General features: G+C 32.3%; 1 long non-coding RNA gene across 1 annotated transcript; it reads left to right on the forward strand.

Annotated features, from left to right (window-relative positions):
- The first annotated feature begins 9,752 nt into the window (after positions 1-9,752).
- LOC130511446 (uncharacterized) lies at positions 9,753-10,414 on the forward strand. The gene is made up of 3 exons (XR_008944913.1): positions 9,753-9,802; positions 9,892-10,122; positions 10,202-10,414. It is a non-coding gene; the product is annotated as an uncharacterized LOC130511446 (long non-coding RNA).
- Positions 10,415-13,043: the final 2,629 nt, after the last annotated feature.

Below are 13,043 nucleotides of genomic sequence, written 5' to 3' on the forward strand. Positions count from 1 at the left end.
CTCTTTCATCGTGAACAGGATCAAGATAAAGGCAGCGTCCTGGTCAACAAAGTGCCTCTCATCAGCCGGGAAGCTTACGATGCTCAAAGTGGTACTCTCTGCCATCCCATCATTTGCGATGTCTTGCTTTCAGCTTCCCATCGGTCTCTGCAACATGATCCAGTCATCACTTACCCGCTTCTGGTGGGATTCAAATACGGGAGAGAAGAAGATGTGTTGGCTATCATGGGACAGCCTTACTCTACCTAAAGGGATGGGTGGTTTGGGTTTCAAGGATATCCACACCTTCAACGTCTCTTTACTTGAAAAAATACCCTGGAGAATGATCACTAATCCAGATTGTTTATTAGCCAGGGTACTGTTGGGAAGGTACTGTCATAAAGCGTCACTGCTAAAGGTTAAAAATACCTCATCTGCGTCACATGGTTGGACTGGAATCCTCGCTGGTAGAGATTTGTTGGTTTCACAACTAGGAAGAGCTCTTGGGGATGGAACGGAGATAAAAGTCTGGTCCGACTCTTGGATCTCCACAGAGTCTTTCCTGATCCCGTATGGCCCCCTGAGAGAAGGTGATTCTGATCTCTATGTATCGGACCTGATTAGACGAGGAACCTGCGAATGGAATGAAGAACTAGTCACCAAGCTACTCCCAGACTTTGCTGAACAGATTATGAGACAAAAGCCTAGTAAATGTGGAGCAAAGGACTCTTACATTTGGTATCCTGCAGCAAATGGCTCATACTCCACAAGATCAGGTTATGCAGCTGCTATTGGTGCTGCAGAGAGGATCCCACACAATATCACCATTCCTGCCTCCTTTAACTGGTTCAAGTCGATCTGGTTAGTACCTACTTCCCCAAAGCTACAGCTTTTCCTTTGGAAGATAACTAATCGAGCACTACCTACGGGAGATAACCTGCAAAGAAGGGGCTTGATGCACAACACTGTTTGTATCCATTGTGGGCAACAAGAAACAGCAGAGCACCTCCTATTCCATTGCGAATTCGCTAAGAAGGTTTGGGAGCTCATCCCGTTGGTAATAGCTTTTGACCCTGATGATGTCTCCTCCTTCGCGTTGGCTTTGCAAGAAGCGGGAAAGTGGATTTGTCTACCGCCAAGCGGCGTCTCAGGCGACATCTTCTCTTGGGTCTGCTGGAACCTGTGGATCACCAGAAACCAACTTCTCTTCGAGAAACGACCTGCCTCCTCGCAAGTGACAGCATCAAAAGCTCTCATGGGAGCGAGGGAATGGATTCAGGCTCAGGAGCCCCCTTCGGAAACTCAGAGGATTAATCAGAACCAGACAAGACCCCAATCGATCCCGGAAGGTACAGTGATTTGCAATACTGATGCTGTCTGGAAGAAGGAAACTTCATCGGCGGGTCTTGCTTGGATCTTCGACGCCTCTACTTCTACCTTGGATGCTTCCGATGGTTGCCAATTCCATTTGCGCGTTCAATCTGCTCTCTTGGCGGAAGGATTGGCAATTAGGGAAGCTCACTCACATGCACGACACCTCGGCATCACCAAACTCTGGATTCGTTCAGATTCTCTATCGCTTGTTAAAGCGGTAAACTCGATTGCAAAGCCGATGAACATCCATGGAGTTCTTTCGGACATCGAGACTATCTCTGCATCCTTTGATTTCTGTTGTATTTCCTTTGTGGCTAGAGTGGATAATGGGCTTGCGGATAATTTGGCAAAGGCCTGCTTGGCACACTCTGTAACAACTTGGGCCTGAGGCCAGTTAGATTTATAAATTATTATGTTGCTCAAAAAAAAAACGTACATTACTACCAATTAACTTCGAAAACCGATCGGTCAATATTAGCCAGTCGTAATTCATTATTAGAGGTATATTGGTCGTAATATTACGACTAGCCTATTTATACGTAAATTAGTCGTAACATTACGGAAAACACATTTGGTCGTAAGTTAATCGTAATAGTGACATCCTTTTACGTCTTATATATTGGTCGTCAGTTGGTCGTAATTTTACGACTAATGAACATCGACTTTAGAGGTAAAATAGTTGTACTCTAACGACCAATTTACATCGAACTCAGATGCTCATTGGTCGTAAATTTGAGACCAATTTACGTCTGAATTATTTATTTACGAATTTCGTATTTTAACTAAAATCAAATATTTAAATTTAGTTTAATTTAATTTTTTTAAAATTTGATAAATTTAAAAGAAAATATCTAATAATCCATAATATAAAAATATTCAAAGTACATACTAATTAAAACCAAAATAACTAAGCATTAAGGTTTATTTCGACGAAGAGATCGGAACCACGCTGATCCGCACGTCACTCTAAATTCGCTTACTCTTCCGACGTAGAGTCTGCCGCATAAAGGCAAGAGCGGTTTACGTTTGGGTTTGACTCTATCATAAGATCGAACATATTTGCCATAACCCTAAATTTGTCCTTGTGGTCGGCTATGATTCAGTTGGCAGCTGTCAAATTCCTTCGGAGGGAGGAATCTTCTTCCATTCTTCCAGCGTGTTCAGCTCTCGCCTTTGGGACATCGTTCACAGTCCCGATCCCGACCATATGTCCCCTTCTCTTCTTGATAACCTTCAATTAATGAATGGATATTAATTAGTACATATGTAAAACTAAATTAAAGATTAAAAATATCTATAAACATAAATTTAAAAGATCATATATTTTATCTGCTCAAAATTTTTGTCTTATTCGATGGTGGACAGCTGGACCGGTGCACTTTCCGGATTTTGTTGCGACAACTGATTCTGGACCTCGTGGATCCGAACCTCTATATTGTTGCAGATCCTCTCTGGTTGAGGATGCGAAAACGTGCCATCGGAATGCTGGTGTGTCATCTTGTAAACTCGGGCCAGAGATGGTAGTGCTCCTTCTTGGCACCCTATATTAAAAAAAAAATTAATTAAACTCATGCATTCAATAAATACTTAATTAATGTATATTTAATAAAAATTAAGAAAGATCGAAGACTTACAACTTGTAGTGCCCTCCCTGCGTGTGGAGTCTGTCCGGAAGTATGAGTTATTGGCAGATTACCATCAGCATCGCGGATCAACCGGGCCGCAGAACAAGTGGGAGACTTTTGAACTGACTTAGGCAAATTCCAATAAAGCCTTCAAGCCATTCCAAACGTCATTGCTGAGGTAGGTTTCTTTTGTGTCATCCCCCGGAACCCTCCACTTTTCTTTCCAATCACCAACAATGTTCTTTAGGCGATCCTTCGCCTTTTTGTAGAACGCTCCCTTCACTTTTTCGTTGACACCAATGGACCAATTCCATTTTTGCTACAAAAAAAATCATAAATAAATAAAAAATTAATCAAATTATTATTTTTTAAATTAAAAATAAATAAAATTATATTTAAAACTAACCGCGAAGCACTTGAACCAAGTCATGCGAACGTGGTCCGGTGTAAGAGACCAGTTCGGATGTGCTTCCCGGAAGTTTGACCCGATGATATCTCCAACGCTATGTCCCAGACAATTGTCCGTCAAAAACCTACAAAATTTGAGATAATACATATTATTAAGACCAATATATATAACTGTTATATATAAAAATTAAAACTTTAATATATTAAAAATTATCAATAAATGTTCGGTGGTCGATTTGGATAGATGATTTGTAAACCTTTTCGCCTTGGTATATGGAGAATGTCTTACACTGTATATCTTACATATGGTGCATTTGGTGGCACCATAAAAATTATTATTATTTGAGAAACATCGTATGAAACTAATATTTGCTTCATGTGTTATTTATATGACTGCCATTTCCTACGTGGCATCCTTACAAACTCTCTCACATATAAAATTGAAAAACCCTTTCTACACTAGACATATTACAACATTTGTCATTGACTAATTACATTATACGTCCACTAATGTACTATACGCCTATTTGCTGTTTCTTAACCAAGTAAATAAAACCAGCCATTTTAAATGCTAACTAATATGTTCTTCTTTTCCTAAAATACTCTACGTAATTATAGGAGAATGTGATATCGGGATCTCGATAGATATTATTATACTACATTATAATCACGTAAAGTATTATTATCGTATATTATTATCCTACATACGCTTCACGTAATTATAAGAGAATGTGATATCGGGATCAATGTATTAAATAATGTATATATGCAAACTTTCATGTTTTAACATATACTAGATCATGACCCGCCCGGTCGGGCGGGTTTTCATATTTTTTGGAAGCATGAGATATGTTTTTTTATTGTTATGAATTTTTTTTTTTGATTTTTTGTACATTATAAAGTTAATTATTTAAAAAACAATTATTACATATTTACTCGGTGAATTTTATTATATTCTGATGTCTAATATATTACATGTGTCTGATATATAAACAAAAAGTGTTTAGTTTTATCATTTTTATTATTATTATTTTTTTGGAAGTGATCGTGGGTGTGTAAAGATGATGTAGAAGATCAGTATTTATAGTTTAATTTTAGGGTAACAATAATGTACCACCGATATATATACTAAACCAATTAAATAATTTATAATAAATACCAAATCACAGTATATGATTACCGAGATTTTATGTATAATTGTAATGAATTGGTGAATGTATTTTCCATAAAATATTTTCTTTGAAAGTAAAATTCGAGATATCTATATCTGTTATGTAAATAATCATATGCATCGAATATATACTACACAAATATTCTCTAAGGCAATTTCCTAATATATCTTATTAGCAAAATCACCCATAATTGTAAATATAGAATTATGGGTCATTTTGTTAATCTATTAAACATGTTTTATAAATAAATTTAATATTTTTAGTGTTATATTTTTAGTTTTATAATAGTTATATTTATATTTATATGTCTAGTTAACATTATTATTCAGACCCGTGCATATACACATAATTTCAATTTTATTAAGATATTAAACTAATATAAAATAATTAGTCAAACATTTGTTAAAATTTTGGTATTTTATATATTTATGTAGACAAAAATGTATAATGAACATTTACAGTAGACTAATATAATAAAATTTGGTTTTATTTTATATAATAAAATTCTAATTAAAATTATTTTATAATAAAATTATAATCATATGACTATTTTATAGTAGATAAAAATGATACATCTTTTTTAATACAGAAGATATATTCTCAAAGAAATGTTTATATGTATTCTTAAGGTTTGGTGGTATTAAATTCAATTTTAATAATATTACACATTACGTAATATAGAGGTAAATAGAATATGTACATATATTTGTACATAATATGTTATATTGAATCCGAGGACAATTTTAAACAATAATCGTATGCAACTATGCACTAACTTAAATAAAGAAAAGATGGAATTGCTAATCGTATGATTATGAACATGAATATATTTCAAATCCTTTAATTAGCGTTGGACCATTTATTTCCTAAACCAACAAAATAAAAAAAAGAGTCTCAGTCTATTAATGAATTCATGTGGATATCATATATACCTATACAAGAGAATGTGCATTTAATTTAAAATCTTACAAAATAATAGTTAGGTCCATTAGAATGTTTCTGTTTTAATAAGATAGATTTTATACTTGGTTGATCGTATAGTAATAAGTAATTAATTAATATATTTAAATGCAAATATCGCTATTTTACCAAAGAAAACCTCTCTATTAATTTTCAAATATATGGGTAAAACTCACAAAATCAATATGTTAAAAATAGAAAAGTAAGCACAAAAGGTTAAGAAATAAGAAACGAATAAAAAGTTAAGGACAATATATGATTGAAGAGACAGACGTGGGGCTGCGCTTTTTACATCACTCATGGTCTCAGTATCGTACGAAACCTAATCGTTTTTTTTTTTTTGAGGCGATTGGTTTTTAGCTTTGTTAAAATGATAATAATTAAATTCTAGATATATACAAGCTCTATATTAGAAGCTTACAAGTGTGCAAAACCTCAACGTCTTTTACAATGTCATGAATCAAATCGTAGGATATATACCCTCAATATATATTTTTTTCCCTCAATATATATTATCAAAAACAAAACACTGGTGATACGTTATAGAAACCAAATTGTAAGGGGTGAGTCCAAAGAATAATTATTTCCCACTCATATTGAGGGTATATAACCCTAAACTTTAATTAGTGGGAGATATGTTTATTATCCCACTTCTGGTCTTTGCCTTTTTCCGTCACGAGTTTTATAGGAGCTTCGTAATAGACAAATTTGATCTATAAAATCATATTACGTAATTTTATAATAATTGCTGGAGCATAATAAATAAATAAATAAATAAATAGTGGGCATTGGGAAGATTAAAGACATATATAAGATGAAACTCTCCACCCTCTCAGTAAAAAACAACCACCGAGAATCTTGTTTCCGGCCGGCGGTTTTGGCTCCCACAGCCACCGCCGGTCCGGCTTCCTAGGTTTAAAGCTTTTCTTATCTTTGGTTTGCATGTGGCTATCGGCGGGAAGGGACAGTCATGTCCATTTTTCTTTCGCTTCCCTCGGCTCCGAAATGATGAAGCGTGTTTCGTTCTCTCATCGTTGGTGTTATAGTATCCGGCATCGCATCTCCTACTCGATGGATGGTCGGCGACTGACTCTGGGGCCGCGTCATTTTCTCTTTGGTGGTGGTCGCCGGCTTCGTCTCCTTGGAATTGCGCGCGCTGTACGTAGGTCCGATCTGGTGTTTGGTGGCCGTGTGTGGAGGAGATCTCGGTTCAAGGAATCGATGGAAGCTCTCTACAGCTCTGGCGTGTATCGTAGAACCTGAACTCCTTTCCTTCTAATGTTGTTGTCGGAAGTGGCGTTCGGTGTTCGTGGGGAATATCTCGGTGGTTTTCCGGGGGTCTTATGGTTCGTGTGGTTTCAGCAACGACTTTCACTAGGAGTGAAGACGGTGGCTACTGGTCGGTGGGGAATCGGCTGCAGGCTCTGGCGGTGATTCCGATCATCGGAGATGGAGGCTATGCAACCATCGCCACGCGTTTCCTTTGGTGTCGTGTTTCAACACGTGGAGGGGCAAATGGCGGTTTGGTTTTTCCGTGGGCCTGGTTTTGTTGGCTGCCTTTTAGGCTTGTTTGTTTTGTGTGTTTGTTTGGGTTCGGGTCCTGCTGGACCAGATTGTAATTATGTTTGTTAGGCCTTTTGGCCCTTTAATAATATTTTTATCAGACGGCAAAAAAAAAAAATAAAGACATATATACTGGGCAAAATATTCATTTTCACCAAATTAGAAATTACCTAAAAGTTAAATATTTTATAGCGGTCATAGGTCCCCCTAATCCTTCCCTACTTCCGCCACCGAGTATGTTATGTTCAATTTGAATTCAGTTCGATCTATAAATTGGTGATGAGGAAAAAGAACGAGCTTTTGATCTTTAATCACAAGAGAATAGCCTCAAACTCTCACACGTGTGGAGTAACTGTGCAGTACCCACATTAATTCTGGATTCAATTTTCTCCAGAAACTAAATTATCATTATTGGTCAGTTTTGATTTGAGTTTTGGTTCAATTGGTTTATACGGTGAATCGTAAGAGATGATCAATTCACATCTATTATTAGTTGGAAAGTATTTTAAACTCGGGTCAGATAATATGGTAGTCAGCTTCTCTGTAACACTAAATGCGTTCTTCTCAGAACCGACCGGATCAGCGGATAGAGTTATAAAAAAAGTAATTCATTAAAAAAAAAATTCTAAAAGCATCTCCAATGTATTATTCTATATTATACTCCAAAATAGTGAAACTCAAAAATAGAATTGAATTTTATTCCAATGTATTACTCCATTTTTTACTTTAGAAAATAATATTCACAAATGATTCATTTTTTATTTGGTTAATAATTATTAGTAGTACTTTCAACTTATAAAAGTTTAACAATTAACTCAACTATTTTATGTTAATAAATTTCCATTAAAATATATTTTATTTAAATTAAATATTTACTATTAAAAATACAATTATAGATTATTTTTCAACTTCAATTGGTGCAATTTTTGTCATATGCAATTTTCTAATTAATAATAAAATTATGCATTAAAAGAACATAAAGAAGGAAATAAATTTTTATTTTGTAATTTGAATTACATATTGGATCCTAATGTTTGTGCATATATCAAATTTAATAAGTACAAAAAAAATTCAATCAAAATTTTGACTCACATAATTAAAACAATCAATCTATTTCGTTTGAACAATACTTAGTGATTCCAAAAACAATGTACCGAATAATTATATTACTTATTTATATTTATATTGTGTTATATTATATTAGTTTTATATTATTTATACTTAGTTTGGTTTTTATTAGTTTATACATATTTTATGTAAACTAATAAATAATCTTTTGTGGAGTATTTTATTTATTTTCATGTTATTATATCATTTTAAACATTATTTAAGTATAACATAAGAACTTCAAATTAATGGAATTATTTCATAAATAAGAAAAATTTAACTCTAAATAGAGTAATAGGTAATATTACTCCATAAATAGAATAGTCCTATCTATTATTCTATTTTAGTATTGAATATGAAATGAGATTGGAAAAAAATTACTCCAAGATAAAGTTTGGAGTTAAAATTGAACAGGGTTGGAGATGCATTAACGACAATGATTTGTGTCACAGCAGCTCAGTTCAACCTAAATTACAACAAGTACATTAATTGTTTTACAATATTACACGAAATCAGTGAAATGCACTAACAAATTGAAGTAATGATGAAAGAGATAAGAGGACAGCTTTTGCTTTATAAAGCAGTTTGCTTTTGTGGTTTCAAAAGTGACTTGTCTGTTGACCATCACTGTGTAGACAAAGATTTGATTTTGTGTTTCTAAATAATTTAAGCTGAGATTTTTATTTACTAATTGACTAGTCGTTGTTGGGTTAGTTGCGCTCAATAATTTTATAATCAATCGTTGTTTAACAAATTAACTCAGCTGTGCAGCAGTACTGAATTGCTAAACGTTAAGACTATCTCTAATGGTCTATTCTATTTTCTATTATAAAATAGAGTATTTATAATAAATTTAGAGTGTGCTCTAATAATACTCTATTTTAGAGTAGAAAATAGAGTGATGAACAAAAAAAACAATTTATTCTATATTTGGAGCAAACCTATTTTCATTTTATTATATAGCGAAAAATAGAGTACCACTAAAGTACTTTTACTCTAATTTTATTTTAGAGTAAAAAATATAGTGTGGTTAGAGATGCTCTAAGTAGCAAGTACTAATATGTAGAATACGCATATTCATCTATCCTATTAAAAGTGAAGTACAAATAGAAACTAACCCCTACTTCTTCTCTTATTTACCACAGACTGCCACTGGTTTTAATTCAAGAAATTATCTAAATCAATCACCCTATTTCACACCTAGAGTCCATAATCACCTCATTTAATGCAGAGCCCATGACGATTTTTACAACATTTTAATGGATTTTTATTTTGTTTATTTTGTACTTACAAATGGACCTAACTGCCTTTTATCTAAGGGAAAATTAGAAAAATAGGACATTCTCAACTTAGATTTGTACCAATAAGATTTATAGAAGATTTTTTAGGAAAATAAGATTTATAATAAGGTTAATACCAATATACCCTTATAATTAACCAAATTAACCTTAATTAAAATCTTAAATTAATTTGTAATTGATTTAAGTTTTAATGAAAGAATAAAATAAAAAACCACAAAAGGATTAAAAACCTTGTTTACCCTAATATTTTTTCACTTTTCTTCTTCTCCGCCATGTAGTTTCAAGCCTTCAACCCCTTTCAATGGTGATTTAGGTTAAGTGGAAAATCCTTAATTTTTTCATCTTAAATCATCAATCTTTTGCCTCTAATGTTGTTTTTCTCTTTCTTCTCTTTGTTCTCAGATATGAATTCAGCGAATTGGGGATATATTCTTGGGTTTGTCGGACGGTCCTCTTCTCGGTTTCGCCGGATGGTCTTCTTCTCTCACTACAAGTTTCGTCGGACGGTCCCTTCACAGTTTGATGTAAGATCTGGTCTAAACCACATTGAAAATCAGGCCTGGAATCGGAAGGATCGATAAATGGGTGTTACACAACGCCTTTGATGATGAGAAGAATCCTTCTCTACCGAAGGTTTTCTAACAAAACCTTTTTTCTCTCTCCAGTTTGATGAAAGTATCCAAGCTCTCATCTTTAATGGTACAAAATGCAGCACATATACATGCAGAAGGAACAGTGATGGAGTTGCAGCTTATGAAAAAGATAAAGCCGAAGGTACCCGTCCTGAAAAGCTATAGAAGCTGGCAGAGAAAACTGCAGAAGCCATTGTTTGAGGATGTACCTAAGTTTCTGGTGATTTTCGATATGTTTTTATGAATATGGATCTTTCTTCTGTCACAAAGTTTCAGCATTTCTTTTTTGTATGATGTATTGTTCAACTGTGTTTAGTCTAAATTTGTTTCATTTCAGTTTTGATTTTTGAGGAATTCAGTCTTGGGAATTCATACACCTCTCAGTTCGAATTAGATTTTGGTTCATTTCTCTCCCTGTTCTTTAATTGAATATGAAAGGTCTATAAGCTAAATATATCATACAACAAACAAGTAGACTATCTGGTCCAATGGATAAGGCGCTGGTCTACAAAACTAGAGATCCTGTGTTCGATGACCAGCAGAGCCAACCTTTTTTTTTGGTTTTTAACTCTATCAGCCTCCTCTGCAATTAGACATGATTATGTCGATGAAGAAGAGAGAGATAGTGGGAGAAGTGGGTGACAATCTACTTAGGTAGATTAGTTTAGATTTAGGAAATTTCTTTAACCGAATATGGAAGTTTCCATATTTTTACGATTTACCTAGAATATATATACTACCTATGCAGAATACAGTATAGTAGGTGAAAAACATATTCTTCCTTTAGGTGTCATATAAGGTAAAAGGCAGAACAAATTATGGCACGTAATATAGCCGAGCTATATTATTGAGTTGTGGCTATATATCGTTATCAAGCTATAGGTAGATCGAAGACATCTTTTTTGATTATAACGTAACTAATTCTATCTTTGCCAGAATATACAAGAAATGTTAGTTTACGGTATATATCCTAGATATATCTATGTGTAAAACTTAGAATCCGATTTACAAACTAAGTAGATTACCAGAATGAGTATTCTAACTGTAGCTAGAAGATAAAATAAAATATGATTCCAATTTTTTTTAAAAAAGTTTAAACATATATATTGTAATACTTATGTTCCCAATAATTTTCATATTTTTTTACATTTTTAAAATTCAATTTACTATTTTTCCTATTAAAGAAGGATAAAACATGTCCAGAATTGTCAAAAGTATGAGAAATCCTATTGTGACAAACAAAAGTTCAAAGTGTCCCATTTTTCTAATTCTCCCTTTATCTAACCATCAAATTAAAGTCATACTCATCATTCACATACACTCAGAACTTATTATATACATGAAATCGAGTTTAATGTATGAACTATTCTGCAAGAAAGTATTGAAGTTTCGTATTGTAATATGGAGTTAGATAATAAAATTATGACAATTTTTTTAAGTGTATTATATACCTGTTTTTATATGTTAATTTTTTCATATAAAATTTTATAAATCATTGTATTTTCTATGAACATGTCTACGTAATTTAAAGTTTTTAAAATGGCATCCTTAGTCATAGCTATTTATTTATTTGTATTTTATATCTATAAAGAATTTTTTTTCATTGTATAGAACTTTCTAATTACATATATATGTTGAGTTTGTTTAGTTTTTTTAATCTTCGTCATAAAACACATGGTTTAACATGAAAAAAGAAAATTATAATAAACAGACACGGTAATACGATCAACTATTTAAATACATCATTTACAATTAACAAAAAAAGAAAATCTAAACACAAATTTTTCGAGAATGTAAGTTTCAACCAAATAACTAATGTACTTCATCATTTACACTTTTAATATCACCAGACAGTATAAAGAAATTTAATATCACAATTACATAACCTAAAAGAATAATATCATAACATTTCAAATCGAAAATGAACACCCGCGTGGACGTGCGGGTCAAGATCTAGTATATAATTATACAAGTGTTACATTATCTGGAGAGAGGTATATAACAAAGAAAGTAAATTGCTCGTCTTCTAGTATCATAATATGGTGTAGATTTTTCATCTGAATGAATTGATATCTGTATTATTAAAATTAAAATACTTTTTGGTATTGTTTGAAAATATAGATAACAAAATAAATGAGATTTGTTTGAAAATATAGATAATAAATTAAGTATTTCCTTTTAATTGCAATAAATTAAGTACTTCTTTTTTTTTACAAATTCTACTTTTGCATTTAAAATCAATTTAATTAATTAATTACAATGGTTGTTGTTTCTTTGTGGTGAAAATAAAAACACAAACTGAAATATATAGTATATATTATATAAAACAATTTTTAAATATAGTATTATCTTATTTAGTTAAGTCAAATATAAAAATTTCGAGAGTTCAATTTTGCAAGAAAAAAACTATCATAAAATTAATAATAATTCATAAAAATTTAAGATTAATATATTCTAATTTAAGTAGTTAACATGTTAGATTGTAATAGATAATTTCTTTATTCTCTAATATTTGTCAAAAAATATTTTAAACTCGAGTCAAACAATATAATACGTTTTCAGATTAATATATTCTACAACACTAAGTGTATTTCTCCTGGAACCAACCAGATCAACTGATAGAATTTATCTAAAAATATTATAGCGTAAATTTTTTTTTTGTAGAGAAAAATGTCAGTATTTCAAGATGTTTATAAAAATGTAATGCGTCTATGGACTTTTATAAATTCAGAGAATACTTTGATAAAAAGGAACACATTGTTAATACTTGTTTCTCTCGAGAAAGTTAACGAATAATTGCGTAAGTATATTAATAAATAGTTAAATACAAATGGAGATCAGTGGGAATAAAAGCAGAGTTAAAGGCGAGTCATTAGAGAAAAGAAAAAGAAAAATTCCCTCGTCACTATTATCTCTCCTGGG

This window comes from Raphanus sativus, chromosome 4, assembly GCF_000801105.2.
Source record: "Raphanus sativus cultivar WK10039 chromosome 4, ASM80110v3, whole genome shotgun sequence".
NCBI lineage: Eukaryota > Viridiplantae > Streptophyta > Magnoliopsida > Brassicales > Brassicaceae > Raphanus > Raphanus sativus.